Below are 12,067 nucleotides of genomic sequence, written 5' to 3'. Positions count from 1 at the left end.
GGTACTGCGCAAACTAACTAATCAAACAGTTAATAAAGGAATTAAGCAAAAAACAACACACAGTTACAGGAGTTGTGTTCTCTCTTTGTCCTTGTACAATTCTCTTGCTTACTGGTACTCTGTGAAATCTGTAATCAAAAAAAATATGTATAAAAGTTCTCCTGAATAGGTGATTTTTTTTTCAATTTTGTCACAGTAAAATGTAATTGAAAACCAAGGCTTGTCTAGTTAGATATAATAAACCCGATTAAATTGTGTGGAATTTTTAAAAGGCTTTTTACTTCATCCTATGGTCCCATTCAAATCAACAGCAATATAGGCAGCCAGTGTGAACAGTGATAGGCCAGCAGCAAACTCCTGGGACTAAGGTACCACATTCATGATTCCGTGAAATTGTCTTGATACGCCTTGCTCAGTAGCACAAAATAAAGAGAAAAATCTTTGTTAGGGTCAACCTGGCAGTATTGTCTGTTAGGTGTTTTTTTGGTTTTTTTTTAGAAAAAATAACAAATAATTTACAGCTAACAAAAATAAACTTTGTAAACTGTAATTTTTGACTTGCTTATGTACACTAGGAACTTGCATATACATACATATACTTGCCATAATTTAAGCCTAATTTGCAGACTTCTGAATCATCTCTATTGACAAGGTAGTTCGAACTTGCTTAGGTCTTTTGTTCTCAACTTGACAAGATGGAAAAATACATGATTAATGCTGATTTAAAAAAAAAAAAAAAAGGCTATTTCTCTGCCAACAAAAGGAATGCTTATTTGTGCACGACATAACCCCTGCCATGACTTGACTAACAAAGACAGTTCAGTTTGGTGGGAATTCATGCAGGAGCAAACTTTTCTCATTTTACCACCCAGTGTAGCATGATGGAAAGATAATGAATTTTCTGTTGACAGCTTCTTTTTTCCACATCCAATATAATATTCAGAGCCCTGTTCAGCAGGTTTGAAGGTCTGACTTTAAGTATAGCCAATGGATGATGACTGAACAAAAAAAACGGTGCACTGTATGCAAAAACCAGTACCTAGCCAGATGAAAATTTTCAGGGAAAATCTCTGTCACACACAGAGGCTTTATATACATATGCAGAGGATATATATACATATATTTGTATAAATATATATATCATATACAGCGAGGTTTAGTTTTGGCTCCAAAGCACTGTGAAAGTGGACCACATGAAGAAAAAGAGAGAGGACTTTTTTTCACCAGGAAATGATAAAGAGAAATAAATGTGCTCTTAAATATTTTGACAGATGGTCTGTTACACAGATTCATTTGTGTTACTAGAAATGTAACCTTTATGAAAAATTATGACTAGATTATCAAAGTATCCCCCTGTTTTCAGATTCCTAATAGTGCTGCACAAGTAGAGTTCTTAACTACGCAGCACATTTTCAACCAACTGTGTAATTGAGAATTTCTCCCTGCAACAGCTGGATGCCATTTTTTTGTTCAGTATCAAAAACTGCTCAAATGCCTCATGATTGCTATTTAGGCTGGAAGCAGTTTTTCAGCATTTCAAAGCAAAGGGAATTTTGATGATTGCAGGAGTAGGACTTCATGCAATAAAAACATGAGCTGGACATGTTTAAAATTCATATGCAGGTTCCAGAAGATGTACTTTGAAATTGTGTACTTTTCACTGTATACCATGAAAAAGAGTAAACCATGTTTTTTGTTTCCTGTCTTCTATTACCTATCATTATTTTGAGGAAGAGAGAGATGAAAACTTAGAGCAGTTTAAAAACATGGTAATTCTTGCTTTGCTACCTACAGAAGTAAGGGTGAATTGATGCAATGTAAAGACTGTGAGAAAAATGGAGACCAGTGTAATTTGTGAAGGATTATTATACACTAGTGGAAATGTTATTTGAGGTACAGATGTTTTTAAACCTGTGTTGTGTTACAAGCACTTCTGTGATGTACAGATATTTTAGTCATAAATTCCATAGAATGTATAACAGTATGTGAAAGAAAAAGATTGTATTTGGGGTTTTTTTGTAACATTTCACTTGAATATGCAGGTGCAATGCAGAAAGTTCCCTCACATATGTGGTGTGAATAAATATTTATCCATATATGCAAGTATCAGATAAGAGGGATTGGATTAATGGGTCTCTATTCAGTACTTCAGACTAAAATTATTTTATATGTAATAATCATGGGCTAAAATTTTTGCCTCATTTCCTTCCTTACTTAGGAGCAAAGTACCGACTGACTGACCTTTTAATGTGCTCTACAAATTTCATGAGACTTTTTTATGTGTTTTCTTCCATTGCTCATGACTAACCTGAAAGGAGGTCATAGGCAGGTGGGGATCGGTTTCTTCTCCCAGGCAAGGGGATACAGTCTTAAGCTGCACCGGGGGAGGTATAGGCTGGACTTTAGGAAGAAGTTCTGCACAGAAAGAGTGATTGAGCACCCCAGGGGGGTGTGGAGTCACTGCCCGTGGACATGTTTAAGAAAAGACTGGAGGTGACAGTTAGTGCCATGGTCTAGTTGAAGTGGAGTGTTAGGTCATAGGTTGGACTCGATGATCTCAGTGGTCTTTTCCAACCTAATTGATTCTGTGATTCTGTGTGAAACTGAGATAATAGTGCATACGTGCCAGATGCCACTTTGCTAGGTCTAGACATGTCTCATTCTTTGTTGACCTCTTTGCAGCAGCTGCAAGGCTGTTTGTGTTAGCTGCTTGGCTCTTCCTCCACAGTCAGTATGGAGCGAGAGTTTCAGCTCACTGGAAGTACCTGTGTCAGTCAGACACGAGCAAGGTAGGGTGAGCGGTTATCCACAGGAGTAATGCAGCAGCTGTAGGAGTGAGAGGTGTGACCTTTCTTTCTTTGCTCTCTCACTGGTTGCAATCAGAATTTTTTCTTTCTCTCAACCCTTTAGCACAGTTGTTAGTTTAGTATTTTGTAACTATTTCTGTTTAATATACATAGGCTTCTCAGAGGGGTGGTGGATACAGAAAATTGGGGGGTTCATTTTTTTTTTTTAATTTGCCTCTGTTTATAGTTTTCTGCCTGCTTCAGAGCCAAATTCTTCATGCACATAGCATGAAAATCTCACAGTGGGGCAATCTTGGGTAAGGAGCTGTGAAAGCTTCTTACTAAAACCAGATTTGGAAATATTAAGGCTTTATATAACTGATTCTTTCAGTTACAATGAAGAGCAAATTAAAACCATTTACCTCCAACTAGAATAGACTGCAGAACTTCCCACCGGTGCTGATGCAGGAACATTTCATAAAGAATATTTTATTCCTCCTGTGGATTGATGTTGAGGGAAAGCCTGTGCTTGGGATTTTTCCTTTATCTCATGTACAGACTTATAACTCAGTTTCAAAAGCAATTAATATTTATGAGGTTGGGCTGAGAATAATACAACTGCGGTGAGACGGTGAAATGTCTGCCATTCACACACTGCTGTAGAGTGATATAAATACATATTTAAGTTTGAATTAATTAAATTTTATTTAATCCTTTCTCTGTGAGCTTGTAAACAGATACCAGTGAATATCAACACTAGTGCATATTATTGGAAAGTGATGTGCTGTCAACATAATTTTAGACACATTTCATTTCTTGCATAGTAGTTATCACTAATTCAGAACTTTAAACTTTTTCTCATTGATGTGCTAGCTGCTGAAATCAGAAGTTTTTTCCAGGGTATAAATTGTTTGTGCTTTGGATACAGAAACAAGGGAATGCCAATAGTGATTGTCTAGTCACTTCCTAAAGTAGCGTAATTAAAAATCACATTTTGCAGAGCCTTTTAATTGGCATTGATTTTAATCCTTTATCGTTAAACAGCTTCAGGTTGGCTTCTTTTCAGTTTAGAGTGAAGTATAGTCAAAAGACTGTGTCACTATAAGTAGTGCCAAATACAATCAGACTAAACGTGCTCAACTTCTCAGCCCGCCTTCCCTGGCAGGATGATGGAAGATATGAGCAGTTTATTATGGTAACATGGTGCTCTTGATGTCTTGGGGAAAATAAGTGATTTGCTCTGAGTATGGACAAAATCTTAATGTGTTATTATTACCGTAGATCAGGAGCTGAGCTGTAGACATTGAAGTATTGCATTAATATTTGCTGTGCTTGGATTAGCTGAATTGGCAGCATATTTAAGTAGGGACTTGGGCTTTCTTATTATTTACTTAATTATATTTGTAATTTACTGTGGCTGAGTACTCAGCATGATTTTTAATTGTCTGAGGGAGACTGTTAATTTTACCAATGAGGTTCAGTAAGTGTGTGTGATATTGCAGTCTTGGCTATATAGTAAGAAGGTTGAGTTTTGTGTTCATTGCTAAGCTTTATGATATTCCCATTATTACTATGCTAGTATGCTTGTAATTAAATTTTTAGAAGTTTGTTTGCCTGTAGTTACTAGGCAGTCCTAATTTCTTTATTATTATTTTGCTAAAATTTGCAAATACACGAGGTTCCTGCCTATTTCTGAAAAAGTAAAAAGTTGTTGATGCTAGTGGCTTAATATGCACTAAATTATGCTCTGAAAGAGGCCTCTTGTCAACATCAGAGGTGTTAACTGCCATTTGTCACCCTAGATACATACCTTCATTGAAAGGTTACAGTATATATAAAGCCCTTCAAAGTACACATTTGTAATGGAACAGGTTTCAGTTGTTAAAGTAGGTCAGTATCTTGATATTGCATACAGAAAAATGGATAGTCATGCACTTTGACTGAATTACTTAATAAAAATATGAGAAGTGGGGGGGGGAAAGTGAAAGTAAAAATATCAGATAAAAATGTGACCCATTTCCTTTAGAGTATATATTTGTTAATGAAAAATTGTTCATACCAGAAGAACACCAGGAGTGTAAAGAAGCATCATGTAGAAGAGAAATCAAATGGTTTACTGTGTAATAAAACACTTGGAGACCTGCCCTTCATTTTGGCGCTGAAATTTAGTTTCATGATAATGGTTACACTGTGAATTGGTATTCTGCACAGGAGAGGTACAGACATAATTATAGTCTATTTCTTAGAATTACAGATTTGCAGAATAATTTACATAGAAAGGAATTACAGGCAGTCATCAAGTTGCTGAGTGCCTTGTTTTACTGTGTTCAGTATCTCCCACAATGGAGATGCCACAGCCTCCCTGGGTACCTGTTCCGGGTTATTCTTTTTTTCCTGTTCTTTTCCACACTTTTTTCAGGTTTCTTTTTAACCAAATCTAGCTAAAACAAAATAAAAAAAAAATAAAAATGGCTGCAATGTCAACTTCGAAATTATTTTTGTCCCATGCCCTGTTTCATGCGTCAGGGATCAAAAGAAAGAATATAAGAACTTGGCAAACAAATGCTCATAGACTCTGGATGTCCTGAACTTTGGTTCTTTCTGAGTTAGATGTTTCTGAACTTTTATAGTTACCTAAATTCAGGGGATTTAATTTTCCCACACTTTTCCAGACTTCTCTTGAAAGTGTGATTTGATGTCCACGACCTCCTTGATGCAGCAGTTCCACAGCACAACTGCACGTTGCAGAAAGGATCACCCCACTTTGTTTATTTGTTCAGCTTTCTTTCTTATTATGAATTTTACTCCTAACCAGCTTCTTTTCATGCCCTCTAGCTCTTGCACTGGGCAGAATGAAGAAAAAAATCTGAAAAAAATAACGTCACTAACCCTCTCCATGCCAGTCATCATGCTTTCATAATCTCCCATGATTCAATTTTCTCTTTTTTTATAGTCTTACCCTATTCATTGTCCCTCATGCAGAATTCATTCTGCATCTGCAAGACGGTACTGTCACCATCTTCCTGTTGTGTGAACCTTTTCTGGGTGTATCTCAAGATTAAATAAAATATAGGGAAGTGGGCAAAGAAGGCTAGCATGCATAGACATACATAAATAAGAAGGAATAAAAGCAAAATGGATGAAGAATTAAACAAATTTTAAAACTATTATAATATATTGATTTAGTTTGGGCTGTTGACATGGGTAGTACCATGTGTAGTACAGAGCTTGAAGCACACTAGTCCGTGACTATTTCTGAAAACTCTAATCATATATACTTACACATTCTTCTCAAATTTTATCTTTTTTACACGTTAGGCAGTAGCTTACAGTGTGCTTAACACTAGTGTGATACAGGTGATGTCTTTACATTGCCAGGCTTCAGTGTCTCTGTCATCACTAAATACATCTGACAAGTTAAAATTTCTCTTATCCAAGCAAACGTTGTCAGCTGAGTGAAATCCATCTGAGCCCAGCTTCAGCAAGGTTCTCAAGCAAATCTTCAAACATGGGAGTTTCAATGAGTTCAGAGAAGTTCTTACAACCCTTTCAATTTTATACTCTCACAGAAAATCTGAAATGGTTATGATGTAGTCAATATTGTAGTCAAATTAAAGCCTTTCTCAAAAGACATCCTGTCAACAGGAAATCTGTGCATTTCTGAGATAATTTAAAAGCAGTTTCTGGTTCTGTACTCTCTCTTGGTCCCACTGCCAGTCTGATAATTTTATCATCCCATTTTTCCATTTTAAACATATTTTTCTACCCCTTCTGACAGAAAAACCTGCACAGTCAACCAAGGAAGACCAACTGTACAGAAGGAACTAGAAATTTGATTCTAGAATTAAGAAGAAATACACTAAAGATAGTTATATACCTCAGGGGAGAGGCAGGCCCTCCAAGCTATCTCTACACAAAGTGCTGTCATTGGAGTACTGGTGGAATGTGTTTCTATCCTAACATTAATTCCAGAGACTCTGAACCAGTGTCAAAATTTAGTTCATCTTGGAAACAGGGCTCATAGTAAATATAAAGACAGTAACAAAGGGGAGGCTGCAGCCTTCATCTCTTTCACTGCCGTAAAGCCCCAGGTGCTTTAGAGGTCAAAGAATTCCCAGAAATAAACTCCTTCTGCATATAAAGGCAGTTCCTGTCCTCTTAGCAGTTACTTGAAACAATTTCAACCCAAAGCTTTTTACTAAGATGTGCATCCCACTTCCAAAGGAATTCATTTAAGGAAGTTTTCTAACCAACGGGAAGTGGGACATCAGACTCTGACTGGGTTAGTATCTTCCGGTTTTGTAAGCATGAGTTTGTAATATTTGCAGGTTATTTTTGCTCTGAAAATTTTTACTTGTTTTTTATGACAACTGATCCCAATAGTTAACTGTGATGTGTAAAGGTATTTCTTTGAATGAGCATCAAGAGATTAAAATAACTTAGGAACATATCAAACAAGCTATTGTAGTGATAAATCTTCAGTATAGTCCAAGACTAGTATCAAAACACCCTTAGCCACATTTTTTTTCCTCCTTTAATATGCTTTAAAATAAAAGTTCGATTTGTGATGTTAACTGCATTTACAAGACAAAATATTCATGCTTATTCTGGCTTGTACTTACCAATTGTTCACATTAAAAAAAAGACTGAATAAAATAGGCTAGACCTTTAGGTGATGAGAAACAAAACTTGAAATAGTGCGATGACTCATATAGCACAAATATAGAACACAGAGGAAAGCCATTTATTTCTGTTAGTCTCAGTAAGTAGTACTGGAGAAATAAAAGGGAAAAACATATATATCATTTTCCTTACAAGAGAGAGAAAATGGCTTGGAAATAAGTATTTTCAGTTTATATAATTTTAAAAATTCATATATTTTAATGTGCAGTGACTTGCCATTGCAATTTTGTCCACTGCCCATCAAACGCTGGTGGGGAAGCACTGTTTATATAGCTGGGTAGTTGTTCAAGTTTTCTCACCATTCTCCTCTGCTTTTCCAGACAGAGGCAGAAGGACTCTACGGTGCTTATGTAGTGTGAGAAAAGGTTGTAGAAGGGTGAGAACGGGGGAGAGGTGAGCTTGCAGAGATTTACTGAGCAATCCCTAGGCCTTGCATCTTTGTGTAAAAGAACAGACAAACTCTTCAGCATTGCGCGGAAAGAGTAAAACATTTGAGGTGGCACCACAAATGCAACATTTTACAATCTCTTTTTTTGTGCTTTTTTCTTGCAAGAAGGGGAGTGTGGTACCATGTGAAAACCTTGCCGTGGAACATTGATATAAAACCTCTCAATATTGCTGTGATTTTTAATGAATACATAGGTCCTTGCCATGTTAATAATTTTATCTTGTTTCAGGCTAGTAGTTTTAACTGCTACACTTTGATTCTGTTTCAGAACAGCCGAGCATCAAATATTGGAACTGACATCCGAATTAAAGAGTGTGTGAAAAATCTCTTCCCTCTTTAACTGTTGAAACAAACTAAAATGGAAAACTGACTAAAGGAGGTGAGTCCTTTCTTCTTATTCTCTGATCATTCTCCTTGATCTGTCTCTGCATCACTTTTATTCTTTTTTCTCCAGATTTGCTTCCTGCAAAGGCAGGAAGCCAAATGATTGCAAATTTTCAACTGCTTTAATGGAAATGAAGGCAGCCTAGAAAATTATATATACACGATAACTCATCTTTGTACTTACCTAGTTATGCCAGCCGAGGACAGTGTTAATATCAGGTGTCTTTGAATGTTGTGGTGAATGATTTTCACAAGTCTAACATGAACATAAAAATGTAGCTTATAAACTTAAATGTTGAGTAGAGCCCCACAGAGCTAGCTGTACCATACCTGTGGAGAGAGTGTAGGGAATATAAGAGGAAAGGATTGATTTGGCCTAGAGGAGTATAAGAAAAGGGATAGATCAGAGCCAAAAATGAAGTATCGAAGACAATCATCTTTGAAGCAACATTGAAAGGACCTGGAGAAGTTCTGGTAAGGAAAGAACTTCCTTTTCTGCAGTTTCCACAGCTATTTTTATTTGCTTTTTTTTCTGTTTGGTCTGGTTTCTTCTTTACATTAAGAGCTGAACTGATAGACATACTGAAGATAAGCCGACCTCTAGTTTCTTGGACACAACTGGAATAGCAATGAAACATCTACATATAGTGAACTATTGGCATTTCCCAAAGCTAATCATATCAAAACAAATTAAAATCAATTCCACGCCCTGTTTCCTTATTACCACATGGCAGACTTAAGATATATACACTAGAAACAGGGAGAGTTTTTTGTATGTCTTTTTAAAAGGCTGGTCATTCTGCTCATGATTTGATATGATTTTAAGAGTAACTCTTGGAACTATGACATGACTCTTTACAGTTTAGCTAGAAGGAATTTAACTGTAATGTTAAATTAATCATATATTTGGTTATGGGTATATTATGTTAGGTATGATACTGTGCTTCAGTTTTTAAATTTCCCTGTGTGGAGCATGAGTTTAAGATACTTAATTAAATGTTTTACATCTAAGGAATACTCTTTGTATCACTCCAGAGTGATCTTTTTTTCATTGTTTTCCATTTACATGGAAAAAAATTCAATGGATACCCCACTTTATAATTTTTTACAATTAGAACGTTATCTAATTATCCAACAATAACAATTGCTTTGTATTTTAGAAAACTTACCTTAAGAGGAGAAAATAGCAGTGTGCTGCAACATTTTCATTGCCATAAAATTGTATCCATGGTGACTCATTATACTTTATATATATATATGTATATATGATTCTACATGTTATATATGATTCTGCATGTTATATATGCAGTATACATGCATGTATTTATATATTAGAGGTATATATTTCTATGTATCACTAGAAAAAGTGATACATTTTCTTTGCAGAATAGGACTTGGAACTGGTGTTCATTTTCTGATAATGTGAAATAGTTAGAACAATTCAGCTACCTTTGCCTCAGGTTGGCCTTCTATAAAAGTCTAAAACTTTACTGAAATGATGACATAATGTTTGCAGTGGTATGATTTTTTTCCCAAGTAGAAGTTGGATTTTTAACTTAGGACTTTGTTTTTCTCAGTAATACATTTACTTATCACTTATGTATATTTATATCAATTATTATGTATTGTCATACAGACAAAAAATAAACCCTATCCCCTCACTTCCTAGTGTTTTGGGTAAAATGGATACCTGCAGCATTCCCAGAGTTAAGTTTCTTGTGGCTGTGCTGAGTTTTGGCTTTTGTACCTATGCTCCTGAATTTGGGCATGTGTCTTTTTGAAGGGTCAAGGAAGTTAAGAATGATGCAGTAAGAATGTCATTACTGCTGTGCAGTCACCTCTGCAAAAATTAGGAAATGCCAAAATGCATGCTGTCAGTTCAGATGTATCATGACAGTTGCTTTCCAGCAATGTCATGTACCATTTTTTGCCTATACTTTTACTTGAGTTCACCTCAATATAGATGTTTTCCTTTTTTAATGACTTAGAAGTAACCCTGTGATTAGTTATATGATTAAATTTGATTCTTCTTATGATGTTTTGTAGAGTCCACCTATTTAGTTGATCCACCTAGTTTTAGATATGGTATTTAATATTTTAGATAGGTATTTGTAGACATGTACAGACACACATACTCCTCATATATCAACAAGAAGCAAAGGTATCATGTCTTGGATAAACATTTTTTTACCTGAGTGTTGGGAGAAGATGTGTAGTGGAACTTTTTCAATACAGAAGATTGTATTGGAAAATGTAGAAGGAAGTGATTTTTTTATTGTAAATACACTGTTAGAACTACGCAAAAAAAAACCCCATTCATGTTAGAATAATCTGAATGGACAAAATGACCAAAACTAAGAACTCTCTTGAGGATATAGATCCTTTTCAGAAGAAACACCAGTTTCTGTGAAGCTTGCTGTCAATTTATTGCCCTTCTGTAAAGGTAACTTTTTGCTTAGGGCAAACAGATGCAAGGTAGGGGCATAAGAAATCTCTTAACAAAGGAATACAATAAAAACCATTATGGCATTGAAGAAGGTATTTTGATCAGAGATACATTTATCAGAAAGAACAGGGTGTGGTCCATTTATTTTCATAAGAAATATATTGTCAATATCGAGTTGGACTCGATGATCTTTGCGAGTCACTCCCAAGTCAGAATAATCCGTGATTCTGTGAATATAATGTTACTCTTTTGTTCAAGGGAGATGCAGACAGAACTTAAATATGCTATTAAATCAAGATATGTTTATCATCAGGGAGGAGATGACTAGGCTTTGAAAAAGTCAGATAAGGAGAATCTATATGAAATATGTTAGGGATGCGGATGAAATTGAACTTTAATGAGATTAAACAAAAGAAATATAATTAATCTTCTACAATGAGAATGTATGGAAGTAATTTAAACCTTAAGGCCTTCTTGTCTTATTGAGAGACAGGCTAGAGGATGCTTTTCTTGATCTAATTATGCAACAGTCTCAGGCCCTTCAAAATATTGTTCCTTAGGGGAAAAGGACACAAGACATAGAGAACAAATTACCAGTTAAAAGACATGATGATCTTTGATGCAGTACAAGGGAAAGCATAAGGTATTTTACTAGTAATCCTGGTGTGAAAGTAACAACTGTAATGAGAAAAATTAGAAATATTGCCTCGGGTAAAGTACATTGAGAAGGCACAAAAGCTTGGATGAGGCAAAGGTACTGATATCAAATATAAAGAAAAAAACAGATTTCAAGTACTAATTGAAAAAAATGATCATGACTTGCTTGGGTTATTTTAAAGAAAAATTTAGACAAGAGTTTTTATTACAGCTTGAATAACAATTCCATGGTCAGTTTTACAAAGCCCATGAATCAGAGAAAAGAAACTAAACTGACTGTGAGATAGACAGATGATTTGTCTCTCTATTAAATAAAATAGGACATTTCAAATGAAAATACATTTCTTATATACCTACTTCCTTCTCAACTTATGGGAAAAGCAAATATCAAAATAAAAGACAGGAATAACTCTTTTAAGCTTTTTGGTATCCAAGGCAATTTGGAAGTCCAGGGAATATCCATAACGTTTTGGGATGAGCTCTATACTGCAATGTCTTGGACACTTCTTAGGTTTGAGTGCTGTAGTGACAACAATAATTTCATAACATCTGTGTAGTAATAAGGGAAAATACAAAGTTACAGAATCATGGAACCACAGAATGGCTTGGGTTGGAAGAGACCTTGAAGATCATCTAGTTCCAACACCTGGTGCATAGGTGGAG

The 12,067-nt window shown here is 35.5% G+C and overlaps 1 protein-coding gene across 15 annotated transcripts in view; it reads left to right on the top strand.

Moving 5' to 3' along the window:
• The window catches only part of DLGAP1 (DLG associated protein 1), a 418,553-nt gene that overhangs the window by 139,836 nt on the left and 266,650 nt on the right, over positions 1–12,067 (top strand). For 12 of the 15 annotated variants that reach the window (XM_017832733.1, XM_017832741.1, XM_017832697.1 and 9 more), the window contains one exon: positions 8,186–8,296. The gene's annotated coding sequence lies outside the window, so the exon portion shown is untranslated. The remainder of the gene's footprint in view (positions 1–8,185; positions 8,297–12,067) is intronic. The other 3 variants (XM_017832746.1, XM_017832684.1, XM_017832679.1) reach the window with 1 other exon arrangement.

The sequence above is a fragment of the Lepidothrix coronata genome, unplaced genomic scaffold, assembly GCF_001604755.1.
Source record: "Lepidothrix coronata isolate B3197 unplaced genomic scaffold, Lepidothrix_coronata-1.0 Scaffold6, whole genome shotgun sequence".
In the NCBI taxonomy this organism is placed as follows: domain Eukaryota; kingdom Metazoa; phylum Chordata; class Aves; order Passeriformes; family Pipridae; genus Lepidothrix; species Lepidothrix coronata.
Note: the sequence above shows the minus strand (reverse complement) of the source record. Positions and strands in the feature narration are given on the sequence as shown.